The 18,537-nt window shown below is 37.0% G+C and overlaps 1 long non-coding RNA gene across 1 annotated transcript; it reads left to right on the top strand.

Annotated features, from left to right (window-relative positions):
* Positions 661-16,946, top strand: LOC110395578. The gene is made up of 3 exons (XR_002436467.1): positions 661-703; positions 16,191-16,259; positions 16,724-16,946. It is a non-coding gene; the product is annotated as an uncharacterized LOC110395578 (long non-coding RNA).

The following is an 18,537-nucleotide window of genomic DNA, read 5'->3' on the forward strand; positions in this document are numbered from 1 at the left end:
CCACTCACCAGTAGCCTCAAGTCAGTTTTGACAGGGCTGTGCTCAATGTTTTCAACCTCCAGCTTGTACTGACAGTAGGGTTTGCCATGAGCCAGCTGTTGGACCTTGCACCCTCATTTGTTGAACCGCATGAGATTCTCCCGGGCCCAATTCTCAATCCTGTCTACATCTCTCCGAATAGCATTCTGTCCCTTTGGGCATGATGACCACACATCACAGCTTTGTGTAATCTGCAGACTCACGGAGACTGCACTCGATCCCACTGTCTATGTCACTGATGAAGATATTAAAGAGAATTGGTCCCAGTACTGACCCCTGAGGGACACCATTTGTCACTGATCTCCATCCGGACATTGAGCCATTGTCCATCACTCTCTGGGTACAATCTTGCAACCAATTCCTCATCCATCAGATGGTCCACCCATCAAATCCATATCTTTCAAATCTCTGGAGAGAAGGATGTCATGGGGAATTGTGTCAAAGACCTTACTGAGGACCAGATAGATGACATCAATGACTCTTCCTCTGTCCACTGACATAGTTACGCCATCATAGAAGGCCACTAGGTGGGTCAGGCAGGACTTGGTCTTGGTGAAGCCATGCTGGTTGTCTTGTATCACCTTCCTCTCTTCCATGTGCCTTAGCGTTGCTTCCAGGAGGATCTGCTCCATGATCTTCCTCAACTCAGAGTTGAGACTGACAGGTCAGTAGTTCCTTGGGTGATCCTTTATACTCTTTTTAAAAATGGGTGCAACAGAAGCTTTTTTACAGGGATGGGGACTGCACTGTCTACCTGGCAGCCCATTCCAGGGCCTGACCACCTTTTCCATGAATAAATCCTTCCTGATATCTAATCTAAACCTCCCATGGTGAAACTTGAGAATATTGTCTTGTGTCCTACCACTTGTCAACTGAAAAGAGAGCAACATCAGTCTCACTACAACCTCTCTTCAAGAGAGCAATTAGGCTTCCTTTTCTTCAGAAGATTTTCTATCACCTTAATTTTGGGAGCAGATATTTGTGTAAAAATAATGTGTAAGAGTAGTTTGGACTGAGTAGATTTCATTTTGTCTTGTTCCCTGAACCTGAGAACAATATAGTTCTCTAAGCATTATAATTTTGTTTATGTGGTATTGAGTTTAAGCAGTAACACTGAGATCTGAAGTCACTCTGCACTCTTGCAGAGTGCAACTCTGCAACTTGCTGCAGGTAAACAAGAGCAGAGTATTTTTTCATTACACTTCTATAAGTATGTTGATGTCAGCTTACAGGTCAGTACAGAATTCCCTTTGCCTGCAACTACTAGTTCAGAGCTATGCTTCTCTACCTATTTTGGAAATCTGGAGAGATATAGTCATTGATGTTTAAACTAAGTTATTCTTTTGCAGTTTGTTTATACATTAAGAGCATGTTTTTATAAATGTGAGAAAAAATGAACGGCAACTTCTCAGCATTTGTTAGTGATTTATAGAAGTACCTTCCCAGGACCCTCCTGTTCATCTACCTAGTCATTCTGGGAGGAGTGAACAGAACAGGGCCAGGCCCAGTAGCTTGAGCAAGACCAGCATCATGGCTTTGGCCAGAGACAGCCTGGGCTTCCTGTGGGCAGAACAGGTCAGTGGTTGTGCTGCCAAATGAGTTTATTTGCATGTAAGTGAGCCATGCCATGCCAGCTGGCTTCAGGGCCAGAGAACAAACCTTGGCCCAGTATAGCTACTAGGAAAAATAGTGCTCAAGTTATTCAGTTTTACTTCTTAATCTGTAACTGAGCTAAAAGAACACACAGACAAATGTTTATGCTTCAAGAGGATTTTGTACCTTTTAGTAGGAGAAGTGCACAGACATACACAAAATAAAGAGCACACTTATAGACATTTCTTTATCACAGTTTCCTCTTAGCACCCACAGGATTTTTAGCCAAAGACAGCACCCTTTCAAGATTCCCCGACTCCTCTTTCCTATAAATGTTTTTCTTTCCACTGAATCATGTTCTTTCACTCCTCCCCTTTGCTGCAGATTACTTTTCTACGACTTTGGCTGGTTCTGGATTTACAAAAGATTATTTTGCTATAAAAACATACATTGAGCTTCCTGTCTCCCATTTAAAGCTTACTAACCTACTCTGAGTTTCTCAAAATTATACACACTATCACCCTTTTGTTCAAACTTTGGGGATTTTATACTCTCAAATTTATCTATTTCAGCATAAATTTGGAATTATTGGTTCTCTTCATCTAGTTTCAGATACTCCTGTCAAAATGAGAGATTTGTAAGCTAAATATCATCCAGAACTTAGATATGACAATAACAGTAACTGGCTTATTAAATGGTGAAGTAACTTCATATCAAAAACTGAAGTGCACAGAGTGGATGAAAAATGAGTTCTGATTTTTTAGGATGAAAGGCTAAGCTTTTTCCAGGTGTAAAGCCTGAATGCAGTATTTATGACAGCTAAAAATAGTTCAGAATATACTCACAGAATTCCAAGTATCAATATAGGTGTGATGACTAGACAGTGGAGCCTAGAGAGCAATTCAGATGAACCAATACTTGAAGGTGAGCTGAATACCCCTTTTGTCTCCACTGACTACATTTACTGCATTTCCTTTGATTATTACCGGTGCTTTTACATCTGACTCACACAGAATCCCATGTTATAAACAGCTAAGTTTATGGACATGGGCTACTTATTTATGCTCAGTTGTCTGAAACCATTTGAGGTAGCATGGGATATCTTGTTTGGCCTTTCAGGAGTTGTTTCAAAGGAAAGAGTCTTGTGCAGCACTTGTGTCACATCTATCAGCCCTGTGCAAATACCCTCAGAGATGGACTATGACTGGTCAAATCGCTGTTAGGCCCCTATTTTTAGACAACCTAAGCACGACCATTCTAGGTTTTGAGTCTGGAGAGAAATTCCATCACCTGTTTGGATGTCACCAAGTGTCTTAATTTCTTTGAACTCTGTTCTGATAAAGCAATTATTAAATGGGACCAGTGTCACATCTATTTCCTGTTTCTCCTTCAGTAGAACAAATGTATATTTTATTGTGGACTTACCTGGGTAACTAATTAATCTTTGCCAGATTTGTCAAGATCTTTGTACAAAAGTAAGTAAAGCAAGACTGGTATTGCTGTCTGGGAGGAGCTGATGGAGCAAGGCTTTTTGTTCATTGTTTTCCTAACCTGTCAGCTCTCTCAGGCAGAACATCATCTCATTTAACTTCTCTCACCTTTTTGGTTAAATGTGTATAAAGTAAAGATAATGAGTCAGTTCTGCCCTCATGTTGACCTGCTCAGCTCTCTAGGGCCAGTAGCATTGCATCTTTCTCATTCAAGGGAAGAAAGGACTTGATAAAACCCATATGATGCCTTGTTACTTCAGGATTAATCATCTGAAAAGCCTCCTAAGAGGGATAGCATGGAAGTGATGAAAGTGGCAACCAGTATAAAGTAGAGCAGAATATGACATTTTACTTAGAAGAAAAAGAAACAAGGCATTGTAGGACCAGCTCTACGTGCCTATTTCTTATAAAGATATTTATTTGCTCCATCTACTGAGAATCTGTATTTAGTTATTTGTACGGTGAAGAGTGCTTTTAATTTAAGAGCAGGAAATGCTACAATTTTGTAAAGTTCTGTTTAATATTTGGGAAGTAATTTAGCTCTGGAAAGGTGTCAGAAAAAAACTGGAGTGAGAAAATAACAACTCAGAGATTCATTGTAATTTTTCAATTCAATCATTCCTGCAGTTGTTTTTGCTTTGGTTCAGATTTTAGCCACCAAATTGGAAATTGTCAAGACAGCTATTAATATTTTGTCTCCAAATCTTTATGTACAAGGAAGGCAAATCACTCATCAGTATTACAAGAGATTCCTGGGAAGGAATCACAGAATCACAGAATCACAGAATTGTAGGGGCTGGAAGGACCTCTAGAGATATCAAGTCCAACCTCTCTGCAAAGCAGGCTCCCTACAGCAGGCTGCACAGGTAGGAATCCAGGAGGGTCTTGAATGTCTCCTGAGAAGGAGACTCCACAACCTCTCTGGACAGCCTGTTCCTGTGCTCCATCACCCTCACTGTGAAGAAATTCCTTCACATATTGGTGCGGAACCTCCTGTGCTCAAGTTTATGGCTGTACCCCCTTGTCCTGTCCCTACAGACCACTGAGAAGAGGTTGGCCATTTCCCTTTGACTCCCACACTTAAGATATTTATAAACATTAATAAGTTCACCTCTGAGTCTTCTTTTCTCAAGGCTGAGCAGACCCAGGTTGCTCAGCCTTTCCTCACAGGGGAGATGCTCCAGGCCCTTTATCATCTTTGTGGCCCTCCACTGGACTCTCTCCAGGGAAGTAAAAACCAGAGAGAAAAAATCTAAGTTATTTTGAACTACTCTTGCAAATATGGTTGGATCAATTAATATGATTGACATGAATGTGCAATGGGCCTTCATGGCAATATGCCATTCTCAGCGTGGGTCTAAGCTACAGTGCTGCAACTGCACAAGAGAACTCTTAAACTGCCTGCCTGGTTTAGCAAAATGGAAAACCAAACTCTCTAATTCCCTAATTCAAGATTTTTTTTCTGTATTTTTGTTGCCTTATAATTTTTTTTACTATTTTTCTTTCTTTATTTATCACTATTATTTATTATTATTTACACTAGTAAAGTCACTACTGCAGTAATTGTCACTTTTCTACTGATGCTCTGGATGAGCATCCAATATTATTTTTTTCAGCACAGATAGCGTTTTATCTACAGAACTATATTTATTTAATGTATATGATTTTCTCAAATAAAACATTTGAAAATGATTATTGTTTCTTTTCAGACACACTATAGTGGTGCAATGAAATGTCCATTTTTGACTGTCGACACTGTACTGCAATTCATTTAACTTTACCTGCCCAGGGTTTCAGTCACTCTGCTTACACACCACTCATATATTCTCAGAGATGTCCTTGCTTTCACCTACATAGTTTCTATTAAAGTCAGTAGTAGAGCTGATAGAAATAAGTCATTCAAACCTTGTTCTTGAAGCTGCTGCTTTGAATAAATATTTTTTTCATAGTCACAGTGATATGATCAGTATGTATTAAAAATAAAACAAAAATAGTTTGAAAAAAAAAGATACCATTTAAATATTTTAACAAGGAAGATTTTTTGTCAGTGACAAAAAAAAAAAAACAAAAAAAAACAGCAAGCAAAATAAAGCAGCACTTGTAATTTAGCAAAATAATATCTTCTTCAAATCTTATCCTAGGAAAGTGTTTCTATTTTGCTTGGTTTGCTATTTTTTTGCTCAATATTTACTGTTTTATCTGAAATAAGCACTTGATAAAAGTTGTAAAAGTTTTCTAAAATAAGAATTTCATTTTCTGAACTGTGCAATAACAATTATATTTGTGATTGACTTTCTCTGTACCAGAGCTTCACGTTTTTTTCTAAACCATGATAACTTGACATTTGCAATATATATATTTTTTATTATGTTGTCTCTACTGAAAGAAGTTTAGTAGTCTTATAAAAAACTCCTTCAGCATTTACAGAAAGTCACCTCAGTTAATTACAAAAAAAAAATCTTAAGTTCACTTTATCTAATTTCTTTTTTTTAATCTATATTATTGGAGGTGTTCTCACATGTATTATATATCTTTATTGTATATCTTTAACTAGCCCAAAATGGAAACTACTTAAGGCAAACAAAAAACAAACAAACAAAAAACAAAGAAAAATTTTATATCTGTTCGTATATTCTATTATTCTCTTTTTTTTGCATGCTGCTTTTGGTTGAAACTCTTTCAATTTTCTCATCATACATCCCTACCAAACTTAATTCCATCCATTTTTAATGACTAGTTTTCTCCTCCCTATCTGCTCTTTTGGGAGGTTGTTTCAATGACAGAAGTGAATCCTTTGCTGTGTTGTATCAAGTAAATATTAGTATTGAACTATTTTTTAAGACAATAATGTGCTTCATAGCTGATGATTCTCATCTCTCAGGTTTCTGGTGCTGGGGATACCTGGATGCTGATTCAGACTCCAAACAAATCAGAATAGGCTTTTGTATTGGCTGGAAATAAGGGAATGCTTTGAGATCCAGCCTCAGTGTGGATCCAGATTTTAAAAGAAGTTAAACATGGACCCTAAAGATTTATGTGTCGTGAGTTTGAAATCCAACGTTTCCATCTTGAGACATGCATAATATTAGCATAGTAACTGCACTGGTTTTGACTGATCGTTAGTTCTCATACTATGCATTTTGAAAAGTGAGAATCATGTTCATTTGTTATTACTACAGTCATTATTACCATTTATACTGCTGTATTGCACAGAATTTCCAGTCACTCTGAAGCTGAAATGAAGAATAGTGAGGAAAGGTGCATTCAAATATATGTAGTTTTCCTAGGCATTGGCAATTATTTTTGTTATCAGCAAATAGTTCTCAGCACCTGTTCTTCCCCTCAACCTAGTCATTATTTCTTAATGATTTCTTAGAAGCATACTGAAATAGGAAATGCAGAATAAATAATAGTAGTTATAATGTGTACCTTGCATTCTGTCATTTCATTTGTTGAATGACACTTCAAAAAATTATACAGTAAACAATTCTATTAAACCTCCAGATATCAGTAGTTTTTTGTTCCCTAACAGTTTAAATTCAGTTCAATTTTTGGATTTTTTTTTTATTTCAGAGCAGCATTAACAATTTAAGTAGTTTTCTTCTCATCACACACGGTAGATTTTCTTCTCCTAGATTTAGTTAAGTTGGTTTTACTCTTGAAACTATTTAACTGCATAAATAAATCACAAATGATGCCCTATACATAAGAATGTGAGGCATGTCGACTTGTCTAGTAGGCATCTCTGGAACAACATATGTCCTAAAAGTCAGCTTGCCATCACTGGGGAAATGGTGACATGTCTGAGGCACCGCTGCTGACATTGCATGAGGTTAATGAATGACAGTGCCAAAATGCCAGCACTTACCTTGTCACCGCCAAAGAGCTACAATTAAATTGCCCCTTAAAGAACTGACAAGTGACGAAAGGGGTTTCAGTGAAGGTCATGAGTATCTAAGATTTCTATTCCTTTGAGCACTGCAGTAATTTCTGATTTGCCACAAAGAAATTGCAAGACAAATATCCTCTATAACCCAGCAGTCTTCCCACAGAATTATTAAATTACTGGGGCGCAGTTAGCATTAAACCTGTGATATTAAGACATATTGTATGGCACCACAAGTTTACACACTAAAACTGTTCTGTGTCCTAAGTTATATTTCTTTCCTGGTCAATGGTATCTATAAAAGGGGGGGGGGGACGGGACGGACCTCCAAAATGCATTAGAATTTTCTTTTTGAGAGAGAACAGAAGATTTTTTTTCTCTTGAGAAAGACATGATTTGTATCTCCCCTACCAAGGGAGGATGTGTACTGTGTAACAAAGGTTTGACTGTGTATCCACTGACAACAGAAGATGGAATGAATGTACCTCTTGTGCTGATATTAATCTGAGCAAAATACTTCAGCCTTTTTTTCTTCCATTAATCAGGCAAAAATCCCATCAACAGAGGTCACAGAATTTGGTTTCCAGGGTTTAAAAGGACACTTTCAAATGATGCACATGTTTTAAAGCCTTCATCCTTCTTATTGTATGGCAAAGCTAATTCATATTCCTAGAACCTATCAAAATTTATTTACACATGACTTAGACAAATCAGTGACAGTATTTGCTCCATATTAGTTTTATCATGTATGAGTCTTTGTAATATTAGAAGTTTATTTTACATTCTTTAAGGAAAGGGAATTTTGTTTGTATTGATAGATCTTAATTATGAGTATTGACTTATATAATATCAACTCAAAATTGAAAGACAGATAGAAGGAGTAAAAATATTATTAAAACAAGCCAGCAAGAGATATATTTGCATCTGATCTTTGAAAATAAAGTATGTGGAAGATCTATCAAATTGAGACATCTTCCCTCCCAGATAGCAGAATTTTCAGATGACAGACATGTTCACACAAAAGCAGAAATATGGAGTGAGGAGATGGAGAAAAATCATCATCAGCTGTGGCTGGAGCAGGGAGGGAGGAAGACAGAACTAATGAAAAGGGAAGAGCTAGTCCATGGCAAACTGAAATGGAAAGAGTATCTTTGTTTTCCTAAGGGAACCAGGGAAACACTGAACATTTTGACAGTAGTTACTGAGATTCTGGAACTGAAGCACTCTGATTCAGAGGTGGATTTCTCATTTATTAACTTGAGTGCTAATACTTTGAAATACTGAACTTTCTGTCTTGCCTGGACCTGTGGTCTTCCACAAGCTCTGCTGTCAGGGAGCATGGTGAAACTGCTGTTAATGGTCCATATCCACGTTTTGTATTACGGTGGAATTTTGCATTCTGATTTCTTTCTAAAAAGTAGTTGGATAATGGTTCAATTTTCTTTTTGCAAAATAGCCTAGCGATGACAGTATTTCTACATGATAGAGCAATTGAGACATCTCAGCCTTGGGTAATTCTACAAAGACACCATCGTAAATCCATTTTTTTTTCATGCATTCATTCTGAATTCTGTTTGTCCCTGGATCGTTTCTTTCATAGTTTCTGAGGTTGTCAGACAAAGTCACTTAATGTCACTACAAAAGCAGAGATGGAGGCTGCTAGATGGGATGCAAGATTCTGTACCCCACATGCAAGACTGGGAAATATGTACTTTCAAAAACCTGATGACCTATGAATTCCCCCAGTGAGTACTAACTGGGTTGGTCTAGAACTGAGGTGATTAGTGTGTGCAGTTAGCATCCATGGCCTTGACCGTGATTTGTGGGCAACTCCTGTAAAGGGTGGCTATGCAGCCATAGCAACAGAGTAGAATATTTTGTGTATAAGCCACAGCAGTGCAAAAAATGGTCCAGCTGTCAAAAATAAATGTTCTGGACAGCTGTTTAGCATACATAAAGCCAAGCAGCAACTCGGTCTTTGTTTTCAAATCTTTGGGGTTTTTCAATCTAAAACATACTCTCAGATTCTCAGGGCCACCCTTGGAGTAAACTCAAGCTTTGCTTTAGAGCATAATTTATTTCTTATGTCTCATATGTAAGAAATGTGATAGATATCTCCAATTGTGAATGCCCTTAATTTCAAATCCTTACTCATTAATTTGCAATGATATGTGATGAATATTTATAGAAGATTTTATCTATATCTATTAATTTACTATGATATTCCACTGATATCTTTGCATTTTTGGTTAGTAACAAAATGAAGAATTAAATGGAAAACCAATAAAGCTTATGTTTGCCATATGAGACTTCAATACTATGTTTAAAGGGCAATATGTTCCATATGAATTATGTTTGACTACGTAGTTCACTGGCTACATCATAGGCAACTAAGTGACTCTATGGATGTACTTTAATTGCTAATATGGGTCATCATTTTTCCCCTTATATTTTAGGCATAATCTAAAAACAAACCTGTCTTTCTGCACTTAGTAGAAACTTAGTGTCCTCACTTTCAGTGAGTTACTGTAAGGCTCACAGGAAATCTTTCCCTTGGATTAAAGATCAAAGGAAAAACTGTGATTATAACTCACACAGTTTTCACCATAGTCTTTAATAAATGGTTTCAGTTTCAGTCACCAAGTATTACATATTCAGCTTCTTGACATTGTATTTATTTCGGCAACATTCTTCTCTTTTTAATAGCAATTTTATATGTTTGTTGTTTTGTTACTTAGTTTGTGTAGAGATGTTGATTCAAATGTTTAACTTCATTTTGCATTATGAAACAAACACCTGTAACAAATTCTGTGGTGTGCTGAATTTCTCTAATTGAGAGTATTCAAAATGTTGAATATTCAGACTTATTCAGGGAAAAAAAAAAAGAAACAAATAAGTTAAAAGCATTTTATTAACTTTTTTTTTTTTTTTTTTAAAATATATTTTTTGTCTAATTTCTAGTGACTAAGGCTATGGACATAATTTCTAGTTTTTTGAATTTTCTAGCATTTTGTATTCTGTGACTACGCTTTCCATGTGAGGTAGTTATTCTAGCTAAATCACTTANGTGCTGAATTTCTCTAATTGAGAGTATTCAAAATGTTGAATATTCAGACTTATTCAGGGAAAAAAAAAAAGAAACAAATAAGTTAAAAGCATTTTTTTTTTTTTTTTTTTTTTTTTTTTTTTTTTTTTTTTTTTTTTTGTCAAGACAGATTTCCCTTGCAATTTCTAGTGACTAAAGATATGGACATAATTTCTAGTTTTTTGAATTTTCTAGCATTTTGTATTCTGTGACTACGCTTTCCATGTGAGGTAGTTATTCTAGCTAAATCACTTAAGTTCACCAGATTAAACACTTTGTACAGTATAAACTTATTGAGTTCAAATATATTTACAAAAAATTTTGCATTGAAAATTCATGTCTAATATGGTTAATTCATGCTTGCATAAATTAAATAATAATTGTCTATTACTGTAAATCTAGTACAAGTTTGTTTTATATTCTGTTACTACAAAAATCTATATTCTGAAACAGAAATATGTAAATACTTTGTTGCTACTGTCCTGCTTTCACTGCACTAAAAAGACAATGTCTTAATTGAGCCTTAGCCATAGGTTTTTACTCTTTTTTTTTCTTTCTACTTGATTACACTATTTTCTTCTTTTTTTCTATTAAATATTTATCAATGACATCAGAAGAATTTGAACTAAATCAGACAGTTCAGAAAAAGGAGTCTTCTTGGAAAAGTAAATACATTTCTCTTGGGGACTCTGATTACAGAAGCCAAAAAGAAGGACCCGATAAGGGCCTCCTGGAATTATATCCCTTTTTGTTTTTTTTTTTCACATGCTTTGCAAAGTGAAAACTAGCCCAGATATCAGTCTTTCTGCATGGGCAGCTATGGTCTGTCAGAATTTTTAAAGACACGCTGTATGTCTCTCAGACGGTAAGTGAAATGTGAAAGTATATGACAGCCAGATATATAAATAGCTACTTTTTAAGCATAAACAAGTATACTTTAATACGTATAAAAAATACCTATATTGAAGCTTTGGTTTCAGCTCAGTTTCTCACTGCCTTTAAAATCATTTCTGAACACTGTTTTGAAAGCTAAATGAATTCTCATGTGAGCTGTATTTATACCTTTATGCCAATTGTCAAAAGCTTTCACAAAAGTTTTCTTGATGATGGTGGATTGGTTTTTGTTTGTTCACTTGTTTGTTTATTTGCTTGCTTGTTTTGCTTTACAGAAGTCTGTCTTTGCCTGCAGACCTGGACAATAGTGCATTAAAATTAGGATTTTGCTATTCATCCCCTGGCTTTTGTTCATCTCCTATCTCATATGTTTCATATGTCAAAAAAAAAGAAAGCAGAAAAAAATGCCTAATGATCCTGGTAGCCAATCATGCAACTAAGTAGTAGGCCATCCGTAGTTCACACTTAAGCAGCCTCCATGCTAGACAGAAGGAAATTCAGCAAATGTCTTCACACCGTTAAGTCTTGTTTGTTAAAATCAAGATTTTATCCCTCATTTTTCTCTTCCCAATATCCTATAATGCTGAGATCCTTATAAAAGATCCTGACATTTGCAATCTCTTACATGACTGTAGGAATGTGAGATTACACACTTGAAATCCAATAACCATATATGTTCTCCTGCCACTGAAATTTTAAATTTGAGAAAAGAAAGGTGGATAGTAATTCTTTCTAAAAATGGCAGAATTTTGACATGCTTTCTGGTCACACTTGGTTTTTCTTACATTTATGCAACTCACTGACAATATTCCCTGCAATTTTCATGAAAGAAAATCAATATAAAAGAGCTCCAACTTGGTCTGGGGTTAAAGATATTTGAGGTCATATCCCACTATACAGAAAGGTGGCAGTGGTTTCCCTTACTTGTCAGGGCCACATCGGATGTTTGATTAGAGGTGTGGAGTTGACACCATGGAGAACTGAACCAGAGCTAGGACTTGGGCTTAGGCCTTGGTTTATTGCTAACTCTGATGCCCCAAATGATGTACAATGGCATGCTCAAATGGAAATACTGATTTCAAGAGCAGACACAGATATTTCATGTTGGCAAGATAGTATGAGGGTTTATGACCATTATTTAGTGATATCTTGTATGTTCTTATGGCAAAGAGCAGAGAGACTGGGGAAATTTATAGGAAGGATGAAAACCTGAGTACTCAATATAAGCACTGAAGAGTCCTGGCAAAAGAGCTGGGAAAAGCACACAGATCCATGGCTGAAAAGGGGATTTGGATTCATGGACTTACACTGTCCATTGAATTTTTATGTGTTCAGAAAATTAAGGTTTTTACATTCTTGAATATAAGCAGTACTACTTCAGTCCATAGTGAATCTCTTTTACTAAGACTCTAAACTTAACTGCTCCATGCAAAACATCAGAATGACACTGTCATGAAACACAGGCTCTTGCTCAGTCTTGAATGAAACCATTCAAAAAAAGAAAAAAGAAAAAAAAAAGGAAAAAAAGAAAAAAGAAAAAACAGCCAGTGCTGAGATGAAGTGCGTGTACTGACTAAATGCATAGCATCTCTGTAAATATTATTTTAACAAATGCTTCTGGTAGGGAAAACCATAATAACAGAGCTGTAAGAGTATGATGTGCTTGGACCCAGCCTTCAAAACTGAATATCTTGAGCTATGCGCTTCTGTGGCAGTTCCATGCATTTTCTCAGCTAATCTCACATCACCAATATCAAGTTTGTCATATTGATTTTAAAGGGGAGGTAAAAAAAAATTGGAAAGGTAGCTTGCCTTTGTCAATCTTGAACAGGGTTGCCAGGCAACTCGCTGACCTGACTCAGGATAGATTGTTACAGTGACCTGACTAAATACCCCCAAATCTCCTGGGAATGTGTAAAGAAAATACTGCAAATTTGAATTATTGCTGCAATAAGTATTATGTTTCCAATTTGCCTCTACCGAGTATTATATCTTAAAAGTGATATTTTTATAAAAGTCAAAGTCTATTCTTTGTACCAAATAAAAAATGGTGAATTTTCTGTGAAATTTCAGATGAAATTATTTATCAATATCTGATAAGAAACGGCATTAGCTAGAATTATCTAGAGCTCAGATCTCCTGTGTCCCAGTGGTCCCAGTGGTCCTTGAATCTGATGTAGTAAAGGAAGTAAGAATTCAACACTGAAAGGACCAATTAACATCTTTTCCAGAGTTTATATGCTCTGGGCACATGGAAGACAGTGAAGAAGGATTTCAGCAATTTGACTTTCCATTTGTACCTAGAAGTACAGGCAAAAGGATGACAGTCTATTGTTAGCATCTTTTTCTGAAGCACTTGATGTTTTCATAGTTTTCAGCCAATTTAATTGTGAGAAGGTGACCCTGAAACTGTATTATAGTCTGAAGGGTACTGTACTCTCTGTAGAAATGAAGCATCTGAGAAATGTTTCTTATCAAGCGGTACATAATACAGTTGAAAATATAGAAGAATTTGTGAATGATTTGAGTCTGAAGAATGTACTTTACAATTCCAGTAATATATAGAAGCCTTGATAAGATTATGATTGTGATATGAAACAAAGCACTTTGAGGAAAGCATATTGGAGAGTGCAAAATTTACCAGTCCTTAACTCAGTTTGAAAATTCCACATAAGAGCATTCAGCCTTTCCAAACGGAAGCTTTCTGAGAGTAGCTTTGTCATTTACTGTGGGAACTGGCAGAAGTGTTCTCCAAGCTGTTTTCAGTCATTTATCAGCAGTCCTGATCAACAGGGAAGGTCCCATGTGACTGGAGACTAGCCAATGTGACACCCATCTACAAGAAGGAGAATCCAGGGAACTGCAGGCCCGACAGATTGATTTTCGTACTGGGGAAGGTCGTGTAGCAGATCATCTTGAGTGCCATCAAACAGCGTGTGTGGGACAACCATGGGATCAGGCCTAGCCAGCACAGGTTCATGAAAAGCAGGTGCTGCCTGATCAACCTAATCCCCTATGACTGGGTGACCTGCCTACTGGATGAAGTAAAGGTTAGAGATGTAGTCTACCTAGGCTTTAATGAAGTCTTTAACTCTGTCTCCTACAGCATTCTCCTGGGGAAGCTGGCAGCCCATGGCTTAGACAGATGTACTCTTCATAGCGTAAAAAATTGGCTGGATGGCTGTGAATGGAGTTAAATCCAGCAAGTAATTGGTTATAAGTAGTGCTCCCCAGAGGTCAGTACTGGGGATAGTGCTGTTTAATATTTTTATTGATGATCTGAACAAGGTATGAGTGCATCCTCAGCAAGTTTGCATATGACACCAAGTTGGGAGCAAGGGTTGATCTGCCTGAGGGCAGGAAAACCCTAGAGAGAGATCTGGATCAAAGTGCTTAGGGGAACTGTATGAAGACCAAGTGCTAGGTCCTGCACTTGGATCAGAACAACCCCATGCAATGCTACAGGCCTGGGGCAGAGTGCTTGGAAAGGTGCACAGTGGAAAAGGATCTGGGGGCACTTGTCAACAACGGACTGAACATTGCCCAGGTGGCAAAGATGTATAGATGTGGCACTGAGGGACGTGGTTTAGTGGGCATAGTAGAAATGGGTTGACCATTGGACTAGCTGATCTTAGAGGTCTTTCCCAACCTTAATAATTCCATAACTCTATGATTCTATGATAGTAATCTTTTTACAATTAGAAGTTCCTGAAAAAGATCTGCAAGAAGTCATATGGAACTCAGATTATTCATTAAATGAAACAAAATCAGTATGTGGAAGTGCACCTCCTGAGGCAAAAAATGCAGACTTGAGAATAGGTGAAAGCAGTGTAATGGATGATATAATTTTGCAGCAATGCATATCATAGATGTAGACAGGCACTGGAAAACTGTGCTTACACACAGCAGGTGATTCTTCATGAGGAAATACCAGTGGATCATGTTCTACAAACTTACAGCTGAGACATCAGTTGAGAACTTGTAGTTGAGATGTTACTTTTTACAAAGTAGCAACACATACTAATGGAAAATAATAGGAACAGAAGCGTAAGCAAACTTGCTTCCTCTAGGTCTCAGCAAGAGTGGTGGTTTTGTGCTTTTAGTTCACCATTTCCAAAGAAAAAGATTATTGACAATTCCTATTTTCTATTGATTATGGGTGATGAATAATAAAAACTACAATCATAATTGCCCTACACAATAACTTAGTTACTTTATTATCTCCCTGTCCAAAGCTTTTACTGTGGTAAGCAACATGGAGAGACTGTTAGGATATTATTGTAACATTGTTCTACATATTGTAGTTTTGTACCAGCAGGAAAAAAAAAAATACAGTATTGATGCTTAATGCTTTTTTACTTCATAGTTATATACCTATTATTTCTCTCTAAGGCATAACTTCTTTTCATTTTCCAAGAGTAGTTCACATAAAAACAGAAACCTTTGCATCAGAATGCTTATCCAAATGACTATGAAGACTGCTGCACATATTTCTTATTCCTGAGGAAGCATAGGAAAGGGAGAACACAGTATTCAGGGAGCTTTCTTTCTCTTACTCTTGAGACTGACTCTGATTTGTAGCTTACTGTAAAGATGTCTCGATAACACAGAGTTAGTGCAGTTGGATTTATTCTCCCAGCTTGGAGAGACCTTGAGAATAATGGTATGTTTGGAGCAGAAATTACCTGTTGTTTCTTCTCCAATCTTAGTAATCTATTTGAATCAACGCCTTGAAACAGAACCAAGATCACCTGTTACCCTTGACTTAATCTTCTTTTCATCTATCAGACCTACGTGTTTCAGGTAGCTTTTTTTGAGCCTACATTTTCAGGCACTTCTTCAGTGTTAGTGGGTGGATGTGAGATGAGGTGAGATTATTATGGGGGTAGATGATGTGATTAATTCAGAAATTTTAAAATCTGTATTTTAAATCATGGACAGTTTCCTAGATTAGTTCTATCCCTCATCCTAGTAAAAGCCTGAAGGGCTTTGGTGCAGGTGATACCTGCACCAAAGATTTTCCTTTTCCAATCTTTTCTGTGTTAAGGCTTAGAAGCAGAATAATTTCAGGTTCTTACTGGAAATTATTTCTTTTCATTATTCCTGTGAAGTATTCAATAAAAATCTAGCACTGTCTAAACAGGAAAATATCCTTTCTGTTCACTTCTTTCTTTTTTTTTTCTTTTCTTTTTTTTTCCCCCAGAAATTAACAGTCTACAAAGGATAATGAGCTCAGTGAATCTTATTAACACAAGTTACAACTGACTGACAAGTAAGTACATAGTTGTCATGTAATCTAATCATGGCGTTATAATTCAATTAACTATTGATTTTAATTACCAACACGATATTCTAACTGTTGCCGGAAAACATTCAATATCTGTAAAGTGATGGGGTTTTGTTTGTTTGTTTGTTTGTTTGTTTTTACACAACTTAAATCTGCCCCAGACATTACTGTACTCAGACATTATGGAATTGTTTGTATTTTATGTTTAACAAAAACACTGTTGACTTTCATATATTACTAGCTTTGAGCTATTCTGACATTTCTTCAATTGATCAAACTAATTAGACTTGGAAAAAAAGACGGCTATTTACTGTTTATTCAACACCTATATAGCTCTTTATCATTTGGCATTTGTACAGTCATTTGAACCTATGCAAAATGAATGTAAAATAGACATGAAGCTTTATTTTCCAGACTGTTTACTTATCTGTCCCTTTGGACTGTTGTAGATCACTGCACAAATGGCGAAGTGTTGCACTCAGGCATGAAGAGAGTCATTGAGCCCAACAGAAAATGCTAGCATTCATTGCCAGATGCACTGCTACTTCAGTGAGTCCCAGGATACTCTAACACTTCTCATATACTAGTGACTTGGGTAGGGAAATGTGAGAGAAAATTTCGTTCCATCTTCTCAGCTATGACTTTATTAATTTCACCTCTATGGTCAAGAAGTTGGGCTAGTGGAATCATAGAATAATAGAATCATTAAGTTTGGAAAAGATCTCTAAGGTCATCAAGTCCAACTGTCAACCTATCACCACCATGCCCACTAAGCATGTCCCTCAGTGTCACATCTCCATGTTTCTTGAAGACCTCCAGGGACGGTGACTCCACCACCTCCCTGGGCAGCCTGTGCCAATGCCTCACCACTCCTTCTGAGAAATAATTTTTCCCAATATCCAACCTAAACTTCCCCTGGAGCAACTTATGTAAAACATACACATCACAACTAAAGACTTTTTTAACCTAAAAGCAGGATCTCAATCAGCTGAGATCTGAAAATTGCAAAAATGGTCAGTAGTTTTCTAGTTAACATATTTATGGTTTTATTGGAACCCAGAAAAACTACTGGGAATATGAATCGAATCATAGAATCAAAGAATCATCAAGGTTGGAAAAGATCTCCAATATCATCCAGTCCATCCATCCATCCATCACCAATGTTTCCCACTAAACCATGTCCTTCAGTAGAACATCCACACATTTCTTGAACACCTCCAGGGACAATGACTCCACCACCTCCCTGGGCAACCTGTTCCAGTACCTGACCACTCTTTCAGAGAAGTTTTTTCTGATGTCCAACCTGAATCTCCCCCAGTGCAACTTGAGGCCATTCCCTCTTGTCCTATCACTAGTTAAGCAGGAGAGGAGGCTGACCCCCACCTCACCACAACATGCCTTCAGGCAACTGTAGAAAGCTACAAGGTCTCCCTTGAGCCTCCTCTTTTTCAGACTAAACAATCCCAGTTCTCTCAGCTGCTCCCCATAAGACTTGTGCTCCAGATCCCTCACCAGCTTCACTGCCCTTCTCTGGACATATTTCAGCATTTCAGTGGGTTTTTTTGTAGAGAGGGGCCCAAAACTGAACACAGTACTCAAGGTGAAGCCTCACAACTGTGGTTCTCCTACCAGCGGTCGGAGGAAAGAATTGAGAATTTCAATTACAAGTCATAAATATTTTGATTATAATACTTAACTGTATGATCTTGCTTTGCTTAAAGGTGAAAACCCTGGTGTGTGGGTAGGTTTTTAAGAACCATGACATTTTGGATTGGCACACAAAAAGCCAAATTTTGGGTATAGGTGCTTAATTCCTACTTTTTGGATGTTGTCCATCAGTTAAGTCTGCATCAGTTAAGTCTGTATCGGTTAGTACAATTCCAGGAGCTCTCTTACAGAGGTCTTTCAAACGACTAATCTTTGAATCCTGTTTGAACTGTGTCAGGGACCAAAAGCTTTAGGCACTTTCCTACAAGCTGCCAATGCCTGTCTTGAGTTGCTTGGATTTCAGATTATGCTGTGTTAAAACTGACTGTGTACCTTTTTTTGTTTTAGTATGGTATTTTTTCTTGTACTACGAATATCCATCAGACATTGCTCTCTGAAGCTGGTTACATCAGAGACTTCAAAATCTCAGGGTCTTTTACCTGACAGATCTATCAATCAATTAAAATGACTGAGGCTTGCCAGCTTGCCTGTATACCAGTTATATTAAGACTGAAAGGACCAGCAAATAATGCAGGTAATTCAAAACAAGAGTCAC

This window comes from Numida meleagris, chromosome 3 (genome assembly GCF_002078875.1).
Source record: "Numida meleagris isolate 19003 breed g44 Domestic line chromosome 3, NumMel1.0, whole genome shotgun sequence".
NCBI lineage: Eukaryota > Metazoa > Chordata > Aves > Galliformes > Numididae > Numida > Numida meleagris.